The sequence below is a fragment of the Cyprinodon tularosa genome, unplaced genomic scaffold, assembly GCF_016077235.1.
Source record: "Cyprinodon tularosa strain WSP-4 unplaced genomic scaffold, ASM1607723v1 ctg1516, whole genome shotgun sequence".
Lineage (NCBI taxonomy): Eukaryota > Metazoa > Chordata > Actinopteri > Cyprinodontiformes > Cyprinodontidae > Cyprinodon > Cyprinodon tularosa.
The window spans coordinates 21,506-44,727 of NW_024038350.1; the positions used below are offsets into that span (position 1 = coordinate 21,506).

The following is a 23,222-nucleotide window of genomic DNA, read 5'->3' on the forward strand; positions in this document are numbered from 1 at the left end:
TGGTACTCCTGCAGACCAGTTTGTCAAGTCTGAGGTCAATGTGTGGATTAGAGGCCCTCTGCGTAATTGTTCTTAGGATAAAAGCAAAGAAATGTGTTCCCATGGAAACCGGTCAGCTGGTCCTGGTCCAGCTGTCTGAGGCTGTCTCTGGAATATGGGAATTTGACCCCTGCCCCTCCCACATTCATACGGGGAACACTCCTCCATCCCCTCCTCCATGTTTACCCGCAGATGGGGAGGAACTAGGGCTGGAAGTGAGGTCAAAGATCATCAGTCTGTTATGATTACATTTACAATCAGTGCTTATTTCTGTTTCTCTTTCAGAAAATTATATTTTTTAGACAATGAAACAGCAAAGGACGTAAACCTTCATTATTTAGAACCAGCCTATGACTACTTTAAACTGCAGGAAAAAAATTAAATTACACGTGAGGTAACTGAGGTGAGATTCTTTCCTGATTTCATGAATTGACATAGAATCTGACTTTTTCCAATCTGACCTGAGCCAAAGTTTGAATCTCTGGGAATCTGAATGAATTAGTGTTACCATGATGTGACTCTGTGTTGACGGCCCAGAACAAAATCAGTAACGACAGAACAAACATGGAGGACATCATAGATGGAGGGAATTAATCAGTATTTGGATGGGTACAACAATCTAAGAGAAACTAGAGGGGTCATATTTCAACAGGTCAGCTGACTACAATGCTGCAGCGACACATTCCTCCAAGGAGATGCTGCTGCTCCACAGGAAGTAGTAATGAAAAGTTTAGCTCTCTGACTCCTCTGCATCGTCTGCGGTCATCCAGCTACTCCCACTGCTGCACAGCTATAAGTCCATCCACAGACACAGACTTCTGAAACGTCTGGTTATTGTTTTTCTGTCATTTTGGTCACTTCAGGGACACAGTTTGAGATAATCATGTGAAAAATCAAACATGAAAAAATCATACCTAAGAAGAATTGAGCATCAATACCTGTATGGAGAACAAAGTATATGTTCTGTCTCAGTTCAATAAAATATGTCTGTTCTTTAACACTGAAAATCATTATTGTGACGTTTCACACTCATTCTCTCACCAAACATTCGGTCTCCAGCTAAAAAAAATATCTTCAAGGGTGAAAACATGCAAAGTGCAGGTTGGTCACTGTTAGAAGTTTACGGCTCTGCAGTCAGGAGAGTTTGGAAAGGTTTAAAATGTCTATTTTAAAAGAAATTAAGAAGAAAAAAGATGAGCATTTTAATGCTGCCTGTAATTAAACTTCTAGACAAACTAATGGCGTCCAAAGCGTCCTATTCTGACATTAGACTAAACTTTTCCACTTTTATGTCTGTTAGGATTGCTGAAGTGCTTCTTTCAACCACTAGAATCATGGGAGATAAAATCTTGAGATCAGTTGCTTCTGTACAAATTCAGAACTTTGTTTTCCTTTCTTTTGATTCTGAAAAAGTTTAAAAAACAATTGACAGGACTTTGTTTCAAGGTTTGAAGACGTTTCTCTTCCCATCCAGGAAGCTTTCTCAATTCAAAATGTCTGGATTCGCATTAAGTTTAAGGCTTTATTTAGTGGACCAATAACAAGGCCTGGTATTGCTTGGAAACATGGAAATGGACCCTGACGAGCGGGTCGTTTGGTTCCATTGTTAGCCTGTAATACCTGAAACCTGTCTATGATTCTGAAAGGTCAATCATTAAAGGGGGGGATTGTCACCTGGCTGAGGATGGTTGTGATGATATCTGGAAGGAATTAACTCAATAACTGAATTGTAAGTTTTTTGGAAGCTGGAATCTGAGTCCCCCCCCTGTTTAAAGTTGTTTTTTTCTTTCTTAACATAGATGCTTCCTTCCTCTCAAACCACCTATTTTCTTTGTCCAAAATGTGAACATTCTGGTCCTCCAAAGAATGTCCTTTGTCCATCAGGTGTAGATGTACTGCGGAGTCTTGTCCAGAGGAGGGCGCTCTTCTGTATTGGGCCATGCGTCTGTGGAGAGGTTGTTTGGTTTCTCCAATATAAAGATCAGAGCATTCCTCGCTGCACTGAACAGCATATACCACTCCGCTCATATTGGGTCTGGGGGTTTTATCTTTAGGACGCACTAGCCTCTGTTTAAGGGTTTGGTTTGGTTTGAAATGTTCTGGGATTTTGTGTTTGGAAAAAATCCTTTTGAGATTTTCAGAGACTCCAGCAACATAAGGGATTGTGATGTTTTTGCGTTTAATTTTCCCATCGCTGTCTTCTGTTGCGTGTCTTTTGGATTTCCTTGCTGATTTGATAAAAGCCCAGTTTGGATATCCACAGTTTTGCAGAGCATCTCTGCTGTGTTTCTGTTCTTAAGATAAGATAAGATAAGATAAGGTGTAGATTTACTGCTCAACCTTGTAAACTTCAGATACATAAGAAATAATCTGAACACAGATGCAGCAAAATTGTTTTTTAACGAAATGATTATGCCTCATTTAACATACTGTCTTAGCAGCTGGACACAGGGCTGTAAAACAACATTAAAACCAATCCAGTCTGTCTACAAGCAGGCTCTAAAGGTTTTGGACAGGAAACCCTTTCGTTTTAATCACTGTAGTATACTGGACAAACATGTCCTGTTAAACTGGGAAAATTTAGTTACATTTCATGATGCAAATCTGGTCTTTAAAATTTTACATGGCTTTGCTCCACCACCACTTACCGCTATTTTCACACAAGGTAGCAGACTCACCAGATCTGTCTCTTCTAATAACCTTACAGTCCCACTGAGAAAAAGCTCATTTGGTCAGTCAGCCTTCTCAGTGCGAGCAGCTCAGTCCTGGAACACCATTCCAACTCATATACGCAATGCAGACATATACAGAACTTTCAAAAACATGTTAAAAGCATGGTTACAGGAGAATCAAACCTGTAATCATAATCAATAACTTCTGTCTGGCTGTCTGATGCACTTTTGTCAATGCTTTTTAAATCTTATATTTGTAATAATGTCTTTGTTTTTTACAGATCAATGTCCAACTTTTATGTAGATTACTAACTATGTATTTTATTGTTTGCACTAATTTTTAATGTTGTTGTTTTATTATGTTGGCATTTTAAACCTTGCCCAGGGACTACAGTTGAAAATTAGCTACTTAGCTAACACTGGCTCATTTACAGAAATGTTTATTAATGTGCACTGTCCCTGTTCAAATAAACACGTAAATAAAAAAATAAAAATAATCCTTCATTTGTCCCACAGTGGGGAAATTGCAGCGTTGCATCACAGTACAGTAGGAAAAAGAAGAATACAAAGTATAAAAATATTTAAAAATATATAAAAAAATATATATATACATTAAGTATATACAGACAGACAAGGCAACACTGGTATAAAGTGACAGCAGTAAAGTTCTGTGCAAATGATTGATTGTATTAAATTATTATCTTTGTGCTTCTGTTCTAGTAGGGACATGTTCTGCCCGGTGTTGTAAGGTTCTGATGACTGAGAGTTTGTGTTCCAGTGGGTGGTGTGAGTCAGAAAGAAGATACTGGTCTGTGTGAGTAGGTTTCCTATACACTTCAATGGTCAGGCTTCCATCTCCTTCATGCTCACCAGACAGTCCAGAAAGGGTAGTTTGTTGTCCTCGGCATCCTCTCTGGTGAATTTGATGTTATTGTCAACAGAGTTGATGTGTTTTGTGAAAGCTTCCACTTCCTTTAGCTGGATTTTGACCAAAGTGTCATCCACGAATCTAAACCAGTGGCTTGGTGATGTTCCATTGAAAGTGTCTAAAGCTCTCTTTTCCATTCCTTCCATGTAAAGATTGGCTACAATTGATGACACTGGAGATCCCATTGCGCAGCCATGCTTCTGTCTGTAAAAATTACCTCTGAATGTGGAATAGGTTGTGGAAAGACAAAGGCCCAGTAGTGTGCAGATCTGGTCCGGAGTGAAACTAGTCCTGTTGTTTAAGTCACTATCTTGTTGAAGACGTGTCCTGACTGTTTCCACTGCCTCTGTTATCGGTATGCATGTGAAAAGTGAAGTAACATCAAACGATACCAGGGTTTCTCCTGGTGTAGTCCTTAAATGTTTGACTTCGTTAGCAAAGTCTTTGGAGTTTTCTATGTGATGTGGGGGCTAAGATATTAGTAAGCTGTTTAGCAATGTTGTCTGTTACTGAGTTAATGCTGCTGACAATGGGCCTGAGTGGTGCCCCTTCCTTGGGAATTTTTGGGAGTCCATATAAGCTGGAATTTCCTCCCCTGGATATAATCTGAAATAGGCTGTGCTGTTAATTACCTTTTCTTTTTCAAGTTGTTTGAGATAGTCTATTATTTTCTTTTTGTAGCCGCTGGTTGGATCTCTTTTCCAGGATTCATAGGTATTAGTGTCGTTCAGTAGAATGATAATTTTGTCCTGGTAGTCTGAGGTGTTGAGGACCACGTTGCATCTTACTTTTTCTGCTGGTAATATGGTGATGCTTTGGTCCTGGCTCAGGGATGTTATGGCTTTCATTTCCTGGGGTGTGAGGTTGATGCTGGACAGGGTAGCTGTTACCTTCATTCTGAGTTGCTCTGCCTCCGTTTCAGCCAGGTTGTTGTTCCTGATGGCCGATTCAATGCCAGTGATCAGTTCCACAATGCGTACTTCTTGTGGAGAATTGGCTAAATTCAGGCCTTTACTCAGAACATCCGTCTCTGGTTTTGTCAGTGGTCTGCTAGACAGGTTTTTAACTCACTTGCCCTCAATGTTGGAGTCTTCCCCCTGAGTCATGTTGCTCTCTTGTTTAAACGCTGCTTTCTGTTATATTTCTTTGAATTTAGCTCTTTATCTTTCTTTTGTTTTTTGGATGTTGTGAAAGCTTAACCTTATTAACAAACATGACAACTTCTTCAAACAAGGTTTTAGGGAGAAGGTTGGAAAGCTTCTGTCTTGTCTGACCTATTTTGTGCAAGAGAGCTTCAATTGTGAAGTGTGTCTGACTAATCCTCTCACTAAGCAGCTTGTTGTGCAAATTTGTGGCTTTTGAATTTGGTAGAAATTCCGTAAAAATTCAAAAAATATCCACTGGACTTGGTTTCCAAGATTTGAAGACGTTTCTCCACCTCTCCAGGAAGCTTTCTCAATTCAAATGTCTGGATCCGCAGTGAGTTTGAGTCTCTATATAGACAAAGCCTTGTATCGCTTGGAAACATGCAAATGGTAACCGATGAATGGGTCGTTTGGTTCCATCGTTAGCCTGTAATATCTGAACCTGTCTTTGATTCTGAAGGTAGGTCGTTAAGGGGGGGATTGTCTCCTGTAATACCTGAAACCTGTCTATGATTGTTAAGAGTCGGTCGTTAAGGAGGTATTGTTCACCGGCTGGAGCGAGTAGGTCCCTCGTTCCTCTGTGATGGGGTGGGGGGTTTGGTGATATCTGGAAGGGATCATGTCTCTGATTGAATTGTAATCATAAAAAAATTTGCCTCGAAAATTATGAGTAAGAAATGCTGGTAAAGTGGTTCAGTCTGATTCAGAGCTGAAACACTAAACGTCACGTTAACCTACTGGTTTGCTTCAGCAGCTTATTTAATAACAGAACTGCAGACAATAGAGAGCATCTCTTTACAGTTGCTGGTAATATCTCCTGACATTTTGCATAGTGATTGTGTAATTGTGAAGATATAGACACAATATGGAGCCTAGGTGGAAGTTCAACTGAAAAAATTCATTGTTTTCCTACATCCACCTGCCACACTGCCAATCAGCTTTGAGCCACACCTCCACCAAAGCCAATCAGCATCCAAAGTTCATCTTAAAAGGCCTCCGATAAGCACCTGTCTGCTCCTGTGCACAGACGGCGGATGCTCTATGACTTCATTCAGATGACACCGTTTCCACCCCCCTCCAGCCCCTCCTCCACCATCGTAGCTAAAGCTTCATCAGAGCGTCATTCCTCCTGGACTTTTACTGTGCTCCCTGTCTCATCTTAACCGGTCCGGCAGAAGACCACCATGTTGAGCCTGGTTCTTCCAGAGGTTTCTTCCCAACGGTGAGTTTTTCCTCTCCACTGTTGCTTCATGCTTGCTCATCATGGATGGGTTCTCCAATCAAAGATTATTCAAGATGGGTTTTGCGCAATCTAACATCTGTCCACAGTGCACAGGCAATCATCTTGATAATTATTTTCACGCGTTATGGTTCTGCACGCCGGTTCAGAGATTCTGGGTACAGGTATGTAAGGATCTATCACTGTGCCTGGGTTGTAAAATCTCACTTTCCCCTTCAGTTTACTTGCTGGGTGACTTTGAGGGAAGCTCTATGGAAAAAAAATCAGTTTGCATGGCCTTCACTGCATTATGTATCACAAAGAAATCTATCCTCATGAATTGAAATGCTGTGATGGACTGGCGACCTGTCCTGGGTGTACCCCGCCACTCGCTGGTAGACAGCTGGAGATAAGCACCAGCACCCCTTGCGACCCCACTTGGGATTAAGCCTGTCAGAAGATGGATGGATGAATTTAGAGATGTGTGTGTCTTTGATGTAGCAGGAGCTGCTGTTGTTAAAGGAGAGATTGCTTCGCGTGTTTGAAAGAGCTGTAATCAGGCTCCTCTGGTTTCTCAGCAAGCACATGCTTCTCATCCCCCAGAAACCCCTGAATAATAGAACAAGTCTGTCTGCGAATCAAAAATAGCCATTCTCTCTTAGTTAAAAAGCTGAGCTGGCCTCCCAGCTGGAAGCCCGTAATGAAGCGCTGGGAGTGGTGGCTTAAAAAATCAAAATGAAGGCTTCTTGTGTAAAACTGCCAAAAGTTCCTCCATTTTTTTTCTTCTACTTTAATCGACTCTTTTCTGATTATTGTAACTGATCTTTCCCTCTTTCAGCTTCATAGATTAATTTTACTGACATGGCAGGGCCATTCAGAGTTCCTCCCGGTTCCTCTCCTATCAACAGTCTGCTTCTCTTCCTTAAGGATAGATACGTTCTGAGGAATTTTTCTGTCATAATCCTGGCGCTGATGGTTGGGTTTTTTCCTCTTCTCCTGCTCACCTGCCTAATTGGCCCTGTGGCTGATTACTGCCAATCTGATTCACCTGGTCCCTGCAGCTATTTAGGCTGTTTGCTTTCCTGCCATCAGTGTCGGATTATTCAACCTGTGTCATTGTGAGTTACCCAAGTAAGTGTTCTGTTCTGTGGAATTCTTCTTAGTTTTTTGCCCATATGTTTTTGGTTTTTGCCTTTTGTCCCTGTCACCCCTTCTCAGTTTGGTTTTTGGCCTGACTGCCTGGATTTTGCCTGTTATCGAACTTGGACTGTGTCATGATGGGTGTCACAGAGAGTAAGCCCAAGATGCAGAACACACACGGAGACTCGGGTAAAAGTCCAAAGAGTTTATTAAATGCACAAGCACATGGGTAATTAGTGGAAAACAGTTCAGGCAAGGGGCGGGTTCACAGGGGTCTGAGCAGGGAAAGGGAGATGGCTGGTAGCTGAGCTTCCAGCTAACAGCAGGGAGACAACAGGGGAAATCCTCATGGGAACCTCTTGGGGAAAACTCCACAGCAGGTAGCATCCACGTAGGATTCTTGGGTTGGCTCACCAGGGCAGATTAGCTGGTTAGCTTTCCTAGAGCGTCAGGCTTGGAACTGGCTTCCTATGATGCAACTCTCCCAGAGCTGCAGGCCAGAGAGAGGTTGCCAGAGAGACAGTTCTTCCAGAGCTTCACAGGGAAACAGGAGGTTAAGCTCATCCAGAGCTTTCACGAGGAGACAGGTGGTTAATCTCATCCAGAGCCTTCACGAGGAGACAGGTGGTTAAACTCATCCAGAGCTTTCACGAGGAGACAGGATTCCTGTGAGGCAGAGACAAGGACGAATTAGAATCTGATCTCACAATTGAGATAACTAAGATTCATCTGTAACAGAGGTTCAGGAAGCTAACCAACTAAGTTCAACACTGCGGCGTGGGATCAAGGTCAGGCAGGAGCTTATAAAGGAGAGGTCTTCTAATGAGAGGATTAGGAACAGGTGTGCAGGAAAGTTCCAGCACCAGAAGACCCACAGCGCATCCTGCTGGAGACAGAGGGTAATCTCCAGATCCCCACAGTAACTCCAAACCTAAGGGAAAAAACAAAGAGAGCAGAAGAGGATCCTCGGCGCCCTCTGGTGGGCAAGCCTGATGATCCCAACAGACTGTTTTTCTGACCTCGGCTTGGATTCTCCCTGGATACCTCTTCGGCTCTCGGATCTCCTAGTTTCTGACACTGCACTGGACTGGTTTTCGGCTTCGCATAATCCCTCACAGACACTGTAGCTCGCTCTGCGTCAGCTGGCGCTGGCTCCCCCACACTCTGTTCTCTGAAGTGGTAACGACCACAAGCGGTGGACTGTCTCCCCCCCGGGTTTATCCTCTCTGAGTTTCAGACTGAACTCTCAACCAGGTCAGTGACTTTTAGTTGTCTTCTCCACTCTTCATTCTTGTCACTGACCTGAGTTTCCTGTCTCAGCAGAGAATCAGAGAACCCGCTCTGAGGAGTTTCCATCGCCCTCTTTCAGTTATTTTTTTAAATAAACCTGTTTTGAAACTTTCTGTTTGTTTGCTGAATATTGGGTCCAACCTTCAGTTCGCGTTACATTTTCATCAGTTCTCACCACCTTTTCGTCATGCAGAAAGAATCCAATGGCAATTTGATTGGATACACCTTCTCTATTATTTGTTAATGGAAACAAGTAGTTGTGACAGTACTAGGGATGAATGAATGAATGACTAGGAATTTATTTCAGGCAATTTCAGACAGACAACAAGACAAACAACAACAAATAAATCAACCAATTACACACAAAAGAGACTAGTTAACATCAACCAAGCCAAACAACTTAACGGTATATGCAGTCAGAGAAATAACATCCTCGTACTTGTACTCATTGTCTCCCGCTTTATCCGGAACCGGGTCACGGGGGCAGCAGATTAAGCCAAAACTCCCAGACTTCCCTCTCTGCAGACACCTCCTCCAGCTATGTTGGGGGAAGCCCTAGGTGCTCCCAGGCCAGCCGAGGGACATAGTCTCTCCAGCATGTCCTGGGTTATCCCCTGGGCCTCCTCCCAGTGGGACGTGCCTGGAACACCTCCCGAGGGAGGCGTCCAGGGGGCATCCGAAGAAGATGTTCGAGCCACTTCAACTGACTCCTCTTGATGTGGAGGAGAACCGGCTCTACACTGAGCCTCTCCTGAATGTCCGAGCTCCTCACTCTATCTTTAAGGGAGAGCCCAGCCACCCTGCGGAGAAAGCTCATTTCAGCCGCTTGTATCCGGGATCTCATTCTTTTGGTCATGATCCAGATTTCATGACCATAGGTGAGGGTAGGAACGTAGACCGACCGGTAAATTGAGAGCTTTGCCTTTTTGCTCAGCTCTCTCTTCACCAAGACAGACCGGTGCAGCGTCCGCATTATTGCAGCAGCCGCACCGATCCGTCTATCGATCTCCCGCTCCATTCTTCCCTCACTCATGAACAGGACCCCAAGATACTTAAACTCCTCCACTTGAGGCAGGGACTCTCCTCCAACCTGAAGGGGACAAGCCACCTTTTTCCGTTCGAGAACCATGGCCTTGTAGCTGATTCTCATACGGCCGCTTCACACTCGGCTGCGAACCGCCCCAGCGCACGCTGTAGGTCTTGGCAGGAGGGAGCCAGCAGAACTACGTCATCTGCAAAAAGCAGGGACGAGATCCGCTGGTCCCCAAACCAGACCCCCTCCGGTCCTTCGCTGCACCTAGAAATCCTGTCCATAAAAGTTATGAACAGGACCGGTGAAAGAGGGCAGCCCTGTCGAAGTCCAACATGCACTGGGAACAGGTCCCACTTAATGCCGGCAATGCAAACCAGACTCCTGCTGCGCTTGTACAGAGAACGGATGGCCCCTAATAAAGGGCCCCCAACCCCATACTCCTGGAGCCCCCCCCACAAGGCAGCACGAGGGACACGGTTGAATGCCTTCTCCAAGTCCACAAAACACATGTGGACTGGTTGGGCAAACTCCCAAGAACCCTCAAGCACCCTGCAGAGGGTGTAGAGCTGGTCCACTGTTCCATGGCCAGGACGAAAACCACACTGCTCCTCCTGCAGCTGAGGTTCGACAATCAGCCAGACTGTCCTCTCCAGCACCCTGGCATAGGCGTTTCCAGGGGGGGCTGAAAAGTGTGATTCCCCAATAGTTGGAACACACCCTCCGGTCCCCCTTTTTATGAAGGCGAACCACCACCCCAGTCTGCCAATCCAGGGGGACTGTCCCCGACCTCCACGCTTGTTGAAGAGACGTGTAAACCATGACAGCCCGACAACATCCAGAGCTTTAAGATACTCAGGACGGATCTCGTCCACACCCGAAGCCTTGCCACCGTGGAGTTTTTTGACCACCTCGGTGACTTCAGCCTGGGTGATCAACGAATCCAGCCCCAAGCACCCCGTCTCTTCTTCCCCCACGGAAGGCGTGTCTGTCGGGTTGAGGAGATCCTCAAAGTATTCCTTCCACCGCCCGACAATATCCTCCTTCAAGGTCAGCAGCTCCCCACTACTCCCACTGAAAACAGTGTTAGCGAAGCATTGCTTTCCCCTCTGGAGGCGCCGGACGGTTTGCCAGAATCGCTTTGATGCCAACTGATAGTCTTTCCCCCTCTTCCAGCATATCCACCTCACCACCAGGTGGTGGTTGTTGGACAGCTCTGCCCCTCTCTTCACCCGAGTGTTCAAGACATGCGGCCGAAGATCAGAAGATATGACAACAAAGTCGATCATCGACCTTCGGCCTAGGGTGTCCTGGTGCCAAGTGCACCGATGGACATCCTTATGCCTGAACGTGGTGTTCATTATGGACAATCCGTGACTTGCACAGAAGTCCAATAATGAGACACCACTCAGGTTCAGAGTTGGGGGCCCGATCCTCCCGATCACGCCCCTCCAGGTGTCACTGTCGTTTCCCACGTGGGCGTTGAAGTCTCCCAGTAGAATGATGGAATCCCCGGGATGGCGCTTTCTAACACCCTCCCCAAGGATGCTAAGAAGGCCTGGTACTCTATACTGCCGTTCGGTCCATAGGCCGAAACAACTGTCAGAGTCCTCCCTTTAACCTAAAGGCGAAGGGATGCGACCCTCTCGTCTACCGGGATGAACTCCAACACAAGACGGCTGAGAAATGACATCCATTAATGGAAATAAAAAGGGATATGAAGAAGTAAAACTTGCATATCCTCTCTCACTCTAATATACATACTGTATATACATAGATTTAAATAATCATGCGGGCATGGTTTGGTGGCATAGTGGTTAGCACACACAACCCATGTATGGAGGCCTTAGTCCTTGACGTGGGCAACCCAGGTTTGAATCCGGCCTGTGGTTACCTGAATGTCTCTCCCCTTCTCATTTCACCTTTCTTATCAGTCTACTGTCCATAAAAAAGAGCCACTAGGGCTGTAAAAAAAACACATATACATACCTACACAAACACATCAGGCCAAAATCCACTTTAACACCCATCTGCACTAAGAGTATTGATTGACCATCCTAACCATTCTGATGGCCCTTTTTTGAAACATGCATAACAGTTGCAGCAAGGTTTTATAGGTGTATCCCCACATTTCTACACAGTAACTCAAGTAAGGTCATATAAGTGCGGAATACAGAATATGAAGTGCAGCATAATTTAGGAAATGTTTAGCTTTGCTGAGAGTAGCAACACTTCCGGATATTCAGATTGAATGTATTTTATGTCTCCAGCAAATATTACTGTCTATCATTACTCCACTTCATTTCCTTAACTCTCTCCTCGGTCATATTATCTATCAGGATACCTACATTTGTTTTACTTTCGCAGTTTCCAAACAACATAAACTTGATTTGATCAAAATTTAATGATAGTTTGTTAATATCAAACAATATCTTAAGTCGACATAACTCAAAGTTGATAATCAGCCATAAGCGGATCATCGCCTGTAGAAAAGATGTTAGTATCGTCTGCAAACCAAACACATGTAAGTATTCTAGAAACCTTGCAGATGTCATTAATATGAAGGATAAATCATTTTGGCCCTAATGCCGACCCCTGGGGGACACCAAAAACAATGACCAAGCATGATGACTGGCAGTCACCCATTTGCACCAATTGTTGCCTGGTGCTTAAATAACTTTTCATCCAGAGTAGCACTACTCCCTGGATGCCATCCAATTTCTTAATTTTTTGGAAAAAGCCTCAAACTGTACATGGCATTAATGAACGCTTCAGTAGGTTTATGGTTATCTGAGTGAAGTAGCTCTATATTAAAGTCCCCACAGATAAAGAAGACCTTATGAGATGTAACTGTGCATGTTTGCTGAAACCATTCTCTAAATATTTCCATATTGGTGTGACAAAGTGGTTTAGTTTGTGTTTACCACTTGTCCCTTATTCCTGCTTCTGATTTGTAATGCTTAACTTTAAACATTAGTTTGCAACTTTGACTTTCACTTACTATCCCGGGTTTGTTTGTGTTAGCATTAACACTAACCCTATCCTAACCCATTGTTGCAGTTTCCATCTACTTATGTTTAGGTTACTTCAGGATTATTGGATTAAATTGTTTATTATGTTTTAAAGTATATTCATGGTTTTTGTTTTCCTTTTTACTTACCATTATTTAAGTATTTCCTGCTAAATTGACTAAATTATGTCATCCATTAATTTGCCATTTAGAGGGTTTCCTTTAGAGTTATGCTTTGTTTGTTTTTCTTTAAAGTAACTTTTTGAGTTATCTTGTTTCACACTGTTTATTTTGCAGACTATCTTTATGTAGATGAGTTTGTAAATTAGATTAAGTTTATTCTTGTTTCTCTGTTTAGACTGTTCTTTTTTTTACCTGTTAATTGAGGCTTGGTCCAATTAAGTGCAGGTGTGGTGCCACTTGATTATATAAGCCCTGAGCTCTTGGAAGCTCGAGAAGAAATGTTTTGTCTAAGAGAACAGGAATAAAAGACAACAGAGAAACTGGAACCGGTGGCTGAAGCTGTTTTTTTGGTTCACCTTTTTGACCCTCGACCAAACTACTTCACAAATGGTGGCAGTGGTGGTTCCAGGCTAATATGTGACAACAATGCAGAAATCAGCCAAGTCAAAGAGGCATCAGGGACCAGTGGAGGGTTCCACAGAAGAGGCCCAAGATGATGAAAACCTGCTAAAAGCTTCTGGTGAGCAGCAATCTGAAGCACAAAGTTTCTCTGAACTCTCAGCTTTATTGAAAGGCTTGATGCAGCAGCATGCTGACCAGGAAGCTAAATGGGAGCAGGACAGACAACGCCAAGATAAACGGTGGAGGAAAATGCAACACCAGTTCAGTCTACTTCAGCAGGAGGTCCACATGGAATGTCGAGAACATCAGATGCAGCTGGAGGGTGCAGCAGCTGATCTTGGAATGGTTTCCGGTCCTGCAGTAAGACCAAAAGTGCCACAGTCAGTACAACAGGGAGGAAGCCTTCCAAGCACGTCTGAGGGACCACAAGTATCGAACATTATTTAACAACGTTTGAAAAAATTGCAATTGTATGTCAGTGGCCAAGGACTGAATGGGCCATGCATCTGGCACCACTACTCAGCGGTAAAGCAAGAGCTGCTTATGTAGCTATGGACACTGATGACACAATGGACTATGACAAGGTAAAAACTGCTGTATTGGAAAAGTTCGAAATAAGTACTGAGACCTACAGATCGAGGTTCCGGTCCACGACGGTGAAGGAAGATGAGACACCCAAGGAGCTGCGAACACGCCTTAAACACCTGTATAAAAAGTGGATGGTTCGAAAGGAAAAGACACAAGAGCAAATAGGAGATGTCGTGGTGCTGGAGCAGTTTCTGAGAGTTCTCAGCCCAGATCTTCGAACCTGGGTTAAAGAGCGCAACCCCTCCACTTCAAAAGAAGCTGCAGAGATGGCAGAGGCTTTCCTTGCAGCTCGTCGCCCACAAAAAGTGTACATGACTTTGAAACCTAGTTCCACCCCTTTTATGGTGGGTAAGTCAGGGGGGGGGCAAATGGACACAGACCAAAGTATTCCAAAGAAAATTCCCCAGTCAGTAGCAATAACCGTTTTAGGGAATTTAAACAGAGAGGTTGGTTTGTCACTTTTGTGGTCAAACTGGTCACTTTAAGGCTAAATGCCCAAATCAGCAAGACAGTAAGACTTACATGTGTTTTTCACCAGAGTGTTTTGATTTGTTAGAGGAAGAACCTGAGTTTGTAGTACCTTCAAGTTCTCAGGAGAACACCATCTGTGTTTTTATTGAAGAAAGCCTTGTGTTGCTCTACTGGATTCAGGTAGTAGCCGTACTCTTATTAGGCCAGATTGTCTCCAAAGAGACACCACGTTTTGTGGTAGAGTTAAAGGTTGGTTTGTTCGCCAATGTTGTACTTCAAGTTCATGAACAGGAGCATTTGCTTACAGTAGGAGTGATTGATAAACTTCCATACCAGGTTGTACTGGGTGGGGATATGCCAATCCTTGGGGACTTGTTAGCAAAGAGTGAGAAAGATTTTGAATCTTCAGGTGAAGTTCTGCTTGCCGTCACTAGGTCTAGCTCTAAGTTGTCTCAGTCAGAGCAAGGTTTGAATATGTTGCCTTTTGCTAACACTGAAGTTCCTGGTGAGGAAAATTTAAGAGGGCACCTTTCAAGAAAAAGCAGAAATCAGAGGAGACGAGATAAAGTAAGGGGAACAAAACTTCCTGAGTTGCTTTCTGAACCAGAGATTGATGAGCTATGGGTTGTTCCAAGCAATATTGTACAACTGCAAAGGCAGGACCCCTCTTTAGCACCTCTTTTTGCTAAGTGTTCCCAAGACTCAACACTCATTACAGAGGGAGTTCGGGAGGTTTTCATTGTGCAGAATGAACGCCTGTATCGTCGTAGCAAAGTGGGTGACCAGCTAGTAGTTCCCACTAGCTTAAGGCCAATAGTTTTACAGTTGGCCCATTCAGTTCCTTAGGTGGGCCATTTACGATATGTAAAAACATTCTCCAGAATGTCTTATCGTTTTTTTTGGCCTTAACAGTTTTCAGATACTGTTCGATACTGCAAATCATGTCCTGAGTGTCAGTTGACAGCTCTGTGTAAGAAAGGTGACAGAGCTCCACTTATTCATATGCCTGTAATAGACACTCCCTTCTCTCGTATTGCAATGGATATTGTTGGGCCATTGGAGAGAAATGGCTTGGGATATAGATACATGCTAGTTGTGTGCAACTATGCAACCAGGTACCCTGAAGCTTTCCCTTTGAGAAGAATTAAAGCCCGCCAAATAGCTAATTGTTTGATTCAGATGTTTTCAAGGGTGGGTATTCCCAAAGAAATACTTACAGATCAGGGATCAAACTTCACTTCTAAGCTACTGAAGGAAGTTTATAAACATTTGGGAATTAGTGGAATCAAAACAAGTCCATACCATTGGCTGAAGCTGTTTTTTGGTTCACCTTTTTGACCCTCGACCAAACTACTTCACAATTGGAAACAGAAGCTCTGTAAATACAACTAACAATCCCATTTTTGACTTTTCCATAAATATTTTAACAGTTAAACACTCAAATGCATCTTTAGTCACTCTGGTCGTGTTTTCTACTATTTTCTACTTTAAGTTATTGTCAACATACACGGCTAATCCTCCCCCAGTTTCCCTTCTCTAATGATGTAATTGAACTCATAACCCGCAGCTCAGAATCAGCTCCTTTCTCCTGAGTGATCCAGGTTTCAGAGATGCTATGATGCTGATTGGCTTTTTAAACTAGGTCAGTCTTTGATGTTGTTAAGTTTACATAGAAACTTCTGCTATTGAAATGTATGATAGAAAACGTATTATCTATTTGAACTGTGCTGTTGAATTGATCAGTTGTGTTGTAGCAGCAGTTATCAACAATGTCATAGAAGATAATATCTTGATCTACATTGTCTTTCATGTCCTGACTTTCATAATCCGTTTAGCTAAATGTTTTCAGTTCCTGGTTATCGGCACTAACAGTTGTAAGTGTTAGTGTTGTGTCCATAAGTGATGGAGAAACAGTCCCTTTAACTTGTGACATGGTTAAAGTGAGTCGTGTTTGATATCACCTGTGCTCCAAATGAACCTTGAAAGTTTCAGTCATATTTTTCCAGCTCTGTGATGTCCCATATGACCGAAAACCTTTGCCTCCTCCGATGTTCTATTCAGCCCGGCGAAGGCCTTACAGTTCGTGTTTCACATGGACTGGATCCTCTTCTGCTTCCTCAGGAACCGGGCTAAAGTTACAACGAGCATGAAGGAAACTCTGGTGGGAAGTAGCTAATTTTATATCACTGGCTGAGCTTAATGTTTTTCCTAGTAAATCAGATGCCATTTCTGGAAATAAACCCATTTCCTTCTTCTCTTTGGGGTTATTAAACATGCTACCAAGTTGCTCTGCAGTTCATAGAGCGAGAGAAAGGTGACGCTCGTTTATTTAAATCAGAGAGAGATGAGTTTAGTTCCAGAAATTGTACAGTAATGCTTTTTTTCATTAAACAGATGCATTCTTCTTTAGATTTAGATGACTGTGAGGAGATGGGTAGCCTGGCAGCTCCCCTTCACTGCCTTCTGCTTTCGCCAAAGCAGGCAGAAATAGAATGTCCCAGGTTTCACAGAATCGATAAGAGATTTAGAATCATGGAAATCTTATCAATTCCCAATCCTATTTATGATAGCTTCTTATTTGACAGGTGTTAAACTTCTTCATATTCTTTCCAGCATCACTATTTTTAGGATAAGTTGGCAGCTTCAGAGCTGACACAGGTCTCCTAAGAGCTTTCTGTAGAAATCAAGCAGAGCACAGCCACTCTGGTCCAGTTTGGGCCAGCAGTCAATTCACATCAATGAGCTGGAAACACCTCCTCCTGCTGTGCCCCTCCTCCACATCTTTCTGACCTGCAGCACAAAGGGTGGGGAGCTCTCTTGTCATAGGCCCGGGTCTGCATAATAATGCTTCCCTGTGAACCTTCACTCTGTAGGAAATGAACAAAAGATATTTTGTGTTTGAACTGCTTCATGTGCCCCAATCATGTCAGGCCTCCAGGGACCATTACTGTTGGCCAACCTTTTATTCTCCTCATTAGCTTCAGTTGTGCAATATCTTCTTCCCACACCTTCTGTGCCCTGAATAGGTTTGGGTCTGATTAACTGGGAGATGAACAGACGGTAAACAAGCCTGTGTTCTTCTGCCCCTTCTCCACAAAGAAAAGTAGTTCCACCTGTTCCTGTTCCTACAGGCAGAGAAGGGGCAGCTTTGTATTCAGGAGTTTATTTAACAGGACTGCTATAACGCCAGCTGTTTGAGATTTTACCATTAATTAAATATTTTGCTGAACACAAATTAAACCACAGATCCCATCAATAGGAATGAACAGGGAGGATGATGAAACAGGTCAAGATTCAACCTTAGAAGTCCTTGAGCCAAAGAGTTAGCATGAAGTGGTAGACAGCTTCTATGGTTCAGTCATGACATCACAATTTCCCACCTGGAACAGCGGGGCCTGTCCTGGACCAGGCAGACTGACAGTAAACCCTGTTGCCTCAGAACCGAATTAGACAAACTTGGTTATGAAACCCAACCATAATTTTAACTCCTCGGCATCACTGAACAATAAGTAGAGGGCAAAAGTGTAGTTTATTCCCCTTCACAGGTTGATGAATTTGTTGATGGGGTTGCTAGTTCTCTGCATACTGCCTTAGACAACGCAGACCCTTTGAGAATGAAAAACTTTAAAAATAGAAAGCTGGCTCCCTGGTTTAATGCAGAGCTGTGCACTCTGAAGCAAAATACTGTGAAACTAGAGAGAAAATGGGGCTCTACAGGCCTACAGGAAATCTACATTGTCTGGGTTAACGGTTAACTGCTCTTTAAGAGTCTTGAAAAAGCCAGTCTTTGAAAAAGTCAGTCACTTCATTTGGATGGGATTAAATTTCAGATAATAAAGTAAAAAATCTTGGTGTTTTTGATCAGGACCTGTCATTTAAATCCCATATCAAAGAGGATGATGACGGCCAGAAGTGATCAGCTGTGAATTGAGTGAGTCTAGCCTTCAGCAGCCCGTCTGTCCCGTCTGTCAGGAATCCAATTTGTGTGGTCTGTTTTTGTGGTTCCTCGCCTCCTCCACTAGGTGGTCCCCCATCCTCATTGGGTCTCCCTGCACACCTGCAGTTCATTGCCTTATTACTTGTGGAGTGTTCTTAAGCTGCTGACTCCCACTACCTCGACGCCAGAGTGTTTGCCAATACAGGGTACTCTAGCCATGCTTAGTTTAGCGGAGTCTAATCTGAGTTTTTGTTTGCCAGTTTTGGATTATCTAGCTAAGCTGAGTCAAACTGAGTCAAACTGAGTTTTTGTCAACCTGAGTCTTAACTTTGTTTTTGTCTTTGCCTCTCGGCAGGAAGTAATCCTGCAAACTGGATTTGTTCGGTCCTTCTCTCTCTGGAAGGTTCAACTGAGCTGGGGTTCCAAACAGGAAGTTTGGACCCACTTTCCCCAAGAGGTCGTTTGAGCTTCACACCAAGCAAAGGTTTCTTCTGCACTGCAGCCCGTTCAAGTACTGCAGGAAATCTGAGTGGCAGTCAGCTTCTCCATTCACTTAGGAACAACCACAGTCATAGTAACCCAGTCCACCCATCACCAAACAAGACAACCTCTGGTACAATCCTCACAGTCTGGATTCCATAAGAATCAGAAACAGGTTTATTGCCATTGTTAGTGAAGGAGTTCACAAACTAGGAATTTTTTTATGTTACAATCGTGCAACATGAAACATATAATATGGAATAGGTAAATAAAATTATAAAAATATCTAAAACACTGTGGGTATAAGGCATGCAATAAAATAGACTAATATATACACTTAAGATAAAAATATGGATAAAAAATATAAAAAGTAAAAAGTAAAATAGCATCTTACAAGGTAGTGCAAATAGAGCAGTGTGCATATAGAGCAGTGTAAATGGCATGGGCAGGTTATGGAGTCTGACATGTGTTCATGAGTCTTACGGCAGAGGGGAAGAAGCTGTTTTTATGGCGGGAGGTTCTGGTCCGTATGGACCGTAGCCTCCTCCCTGAGGGGAGAGGTTCAAACAGACTGTGTCCAGGGTGAGAAGGGTCGGCTGTGATGCGACCTGCACGCCTCATGGTCCTGGAGACATACAGGTCCTGGAGAGATGGCAGCTTACAGCCGATCACCTTCTCAGCAGAGCGCACAATGTGCTGCAGTTGGTATCTGTCCCTGGTGGTGGCGCCAGCGTACCACAAGGTGATGGAGGAGGTAAGGATGGACTCAATGATGGAGGTGTAAAACTGCACCAACATCCAGTTTGGCAGCTTGAGTTTCCTTAGCTGCCGCAGAAAGAACATCCTCTGCTGGGCCTTCTTGATGAGGGAGCTAATGGTCGACTCCCATTTGAGGTCCTGGGTGATGGTGGTGCCCAGGAAGCGGAAGGACTCCACGTTGGAGATGGGAGCAGGGCTGTCTGTGAGGGCAAGGGGGGACGGTGGGGCTGTGACCTTATAAAGGACACCTTTCCCTGGAGAAGTGAGTCTGCAACCTTTTCCTCCAATTCTAAACCTAAGATTCAAATTTCCCACTGAGCCTGAACTAACCGCAGTGTCTTCCCCTCACCTTCCAGTTCCCGTTGAGCAGTGTTCAGAGCAACACTGGACTCATTCCCTTCTACTCTGAGCAGCACTGGTTTCATCACTTTTTTCCTAAATAAAGCTGTTTAACTTTTCCCTGGTCTCTCGGTTTGGTCTTCTGCATCTTGGGGTCAGACTTTAGATAAAAATCATGACACCGTCTGACCTCAGGGTAACTTTGGTTCCCTAGCAACTGTGACAGCAGGAAGCGCAGGCCTATAAAGTCTGAACATGAGCAGCTTTGACAAAATTGATCCTGATAATCGTATTATTTAATAGAGAAAAAGACAAATCTAAGAAAATACCAATTAATACCGCATCATTGTCTGACTGGGCTTTGTTATAAGGTGACAAAACATTATTAATTCAGGCCACCAGGGGGCCAGACACTGGGTGGAGGCAAGTCGTTTTTAAAAGGCTTGTTTGCAGATGTCACTTAGCAGAGTTAGCTTAATTCAATTCAATTCAATTCAGTTTATTTATATAGCGCCAAATTCACAACACATGTCATCTCAAGGCACTTTACAGTTCAACCAGATCATACAGTCAAATTGATACAAAGTTTTCTATCTAAGGAAAACCAGTTGATTGCATTGACTCATTGACTCAAATACAATCCCCCACACTAAGCATGCTTGTAGCAACAGTGGAGAGGAAAAACTCCCTTTTAAAAGGAAGAAACCTCCAGCAGAACCAGGCTCAGTGTGAGCGGCCATCTGCCGAGGCTGACTGGGGTTCAAGGAGACAGAAGCAGAGATACAAAAAGCAGCTGTAAAAGGCGGCCCCGTCCAGGAAACACACAGCCAGGCAGACGAGCTCCAAGACAGCTCGCATGCCAGAGGACGAAGAGAGCACATCCACTCAGTCACGGTCAGAGAAACAGGACCACACTGGAAAACAGGCCGATCTCCAACATCTATTAACAAGGGTGTTGATAGAAGCAGCACAGCTGATGTTTCTTTCCAGGATGACGTCACAGCCAAACAGGAACAGACGAGGCAAAGCTACTCTGAGGAAAAGCAGAGAGAGCAGAAGGTTAGAGATTGAACTAACAGATTCTGCAGAATAGGAGAACAGAGAGAGAATGAAGCAGAATGATGAAATGGGGGTCCCTATGTCCTCCAAAAGTCTAAGCCTATAGCAGCATAACTATAGAGATAGCTCAGGATAACCTGAGCCACCCTAACTATAAGCTTTATCAAAAAGGAAAGTTTTAAGCCTAGCCTTAAAAGTAGACAGGGTGTCTGCCTCACGGACTAAAACTGGTAGTTGGTTCCACAGGAGAGGAGCCTGAGAACTAAAAGATCTGCCTCCCATTCTACTTTTAGAAATTCTAGGAACCACTAGTAAACCTGCAGATTGAGAGCGAAGTGCTCTGTTAGGAACATAAGGAACAATCAGATCTCTGATATCAGATGGAGCTTGGCCATTTAAGGCTTTATATGTGAGAAGGAGGATTTTAAATTCTATTCTTGATTTAACAGGAAGCCAATGAAGAGAAGCCAGGATGGGCGAGATATGATCTCTCTTTTTAATTTTCATTAGAACTCTGGCTGCAGCATTTTGGATCAGCTGAAGGCTTTTAACTACAGTTTGTGGACTTCCTGATAGTAAAGAATTACAATAGTCCAGCCTTAAAGTAACAAATGCATGGACTAGTTTCTCAGCATCACCCCTGGACAGGATATTTCTAATTTTTGCAATGTTCCTCAGATGAAAGAAGGAAATTCTAGAAACCTCTTTGATATGGGATTTAAATGACAGGTCCTGATCAAAAATAACACCAAGATTTTTTACTTTATTATCTGAAATCAGTTTAATCCCATCCAAATGAAGTGACTGGCTAATCAGTTTCTTTTTCAGAGACTCTGGTCCAAAGACTATAACTTCTGTTTTGTCTGCATTCAGAAGCAGAAAGTTAAGAGTCATCCAGGTTTTTATGTCTCCAAGACATGCCTGTAATCTATATAATAATAATAATAATAATACATTTTATTTAAAAAGGCGCCTTTCTGGACACTCAAGGTCACCGTACAAAACATAAAAAGTGTCAGAAAAAATAAAAATTATAATTATAAAAACATATAATGGGTTAGCTTCATCTGGATTTATAGACAGATAAATGGGTATCATCAGCATAACAGTGGAAATTAATCCCATGCTGTCTAATAATTCTACCAATTGGGAGCATGTATAAAGTAAAGAGAATTGGTCCTAGCACTGATCCCTGTGGTACTCCACAGGTAACCTTTGAGCGTGTTGAAGATCTATCATTAACATGAACAAACTGAATTCGATCAGATAGATAAGATTTAAACCAGTCTAGTGCTGTTCCTTTAATTCCAACAAAATATTCAAGTCTTTCTAAAAGAATATTATGGTCAACTGTATCAAATGCAGCACTGAGATCCAACAGGACGAGCACAGATACAAGTCCATTATCTGAGGCCATGAGAATATCATTAGTGACTTTCACCAGAGCTGTTTCAGTGCTATGATGAGCTCTAAAGCCAGACTGAAACTCTTCAAAAAGTTCATTATGGTGGAAGTGATCGCAAACTTGTTTGGCAACTACTTTCTCAAGAATTTTGGATAAGAAAGGAAGATTGGATATAGGTCTATAATTGACCAAGTCATCTGGGTCAAGAGACGGTTTCTTAAGCAGAGGTTTAATTACAGCAACCTTAAAAGCTTTAGGTACATATCCCTGTAACAGAGATAGATTAATCACATCTAAAATGGAGGAGGAGATCAAAGGGAATCGGTCTTTGTCAGACACGTGACTGACACGCCCCCAAGCGCCATTTTTGTGGTGAGCGGAAGAAAAACAAAACAGCAGAAAACAAGAGGAGAGCGCTGCCAGCAGTGAGGATTATCAGTTAAATGGAAAAGAACAAGAAAACTGAACGGATACCATACCCAGACAAACTTTCTAAAGCTGCTAGGGAACGATATAATATATTATTATTATAGTGACAAGGCAGATGTTGTGGGCAGTTGCACAGATAGCTGCAGTTACTAGAGCAGTTTGTGCTGCTCATCAGGCTGAACGAAAAAACTTGTCATAATTTTTGCACATTGATAAGTTGCACACTGTATTTGCTGTTCACTTTATCCAGGCCTGTTTTCACTGGGATCTGCAGTCTTCTTTACAGATATCACCTGTTAGGTAATATCTCTACGGAAGACCACAGACCACAGTGAAAACAAGTCCTGGGAAAATGAAAATCTTCTAATTTAATCTAAAGAGCAATCTGCTATATACGAGGGAAGAAGAAAAAGTAAAACATTTGAAGCTTTGCACTGTTCTGCATTATTTATGTATTTGAGATTTTGTATTGCATTTTCATAAATTCTCTGCTTGATTGAAAAGATAATAATAACACTTGTTTCAAATTTCAAATCCACTCTTTATTGTACACACATTTTTACAACCTCAGAAACATTGTTAATATTTGAAGTGATGGTGAAACTTATATTTGTTTTGCTGTTATTTTTCAAAAGTAACTTTAAAAAAAGCAAAATTCTATTTGTGTGAAAAGAAGAATAAAAAAAGAAGAATAAAG

The 23,222-nt window shown here is 42.9% G+C and overlaps 1 pseudogene; it reads right to left on the minus strand.

Moving 5' to 3' along the window:
• Nucleotides 1-1,804: 1,804 nt before the first annotated feature.
• On the minus strand, nucleotides 1,805-8,499 carry LOC119779813 (annotated as a pseudogene).
• Between the last annotated feature and the right edge of the window lie 14,723 nt (nucleotides 8,500-23,222).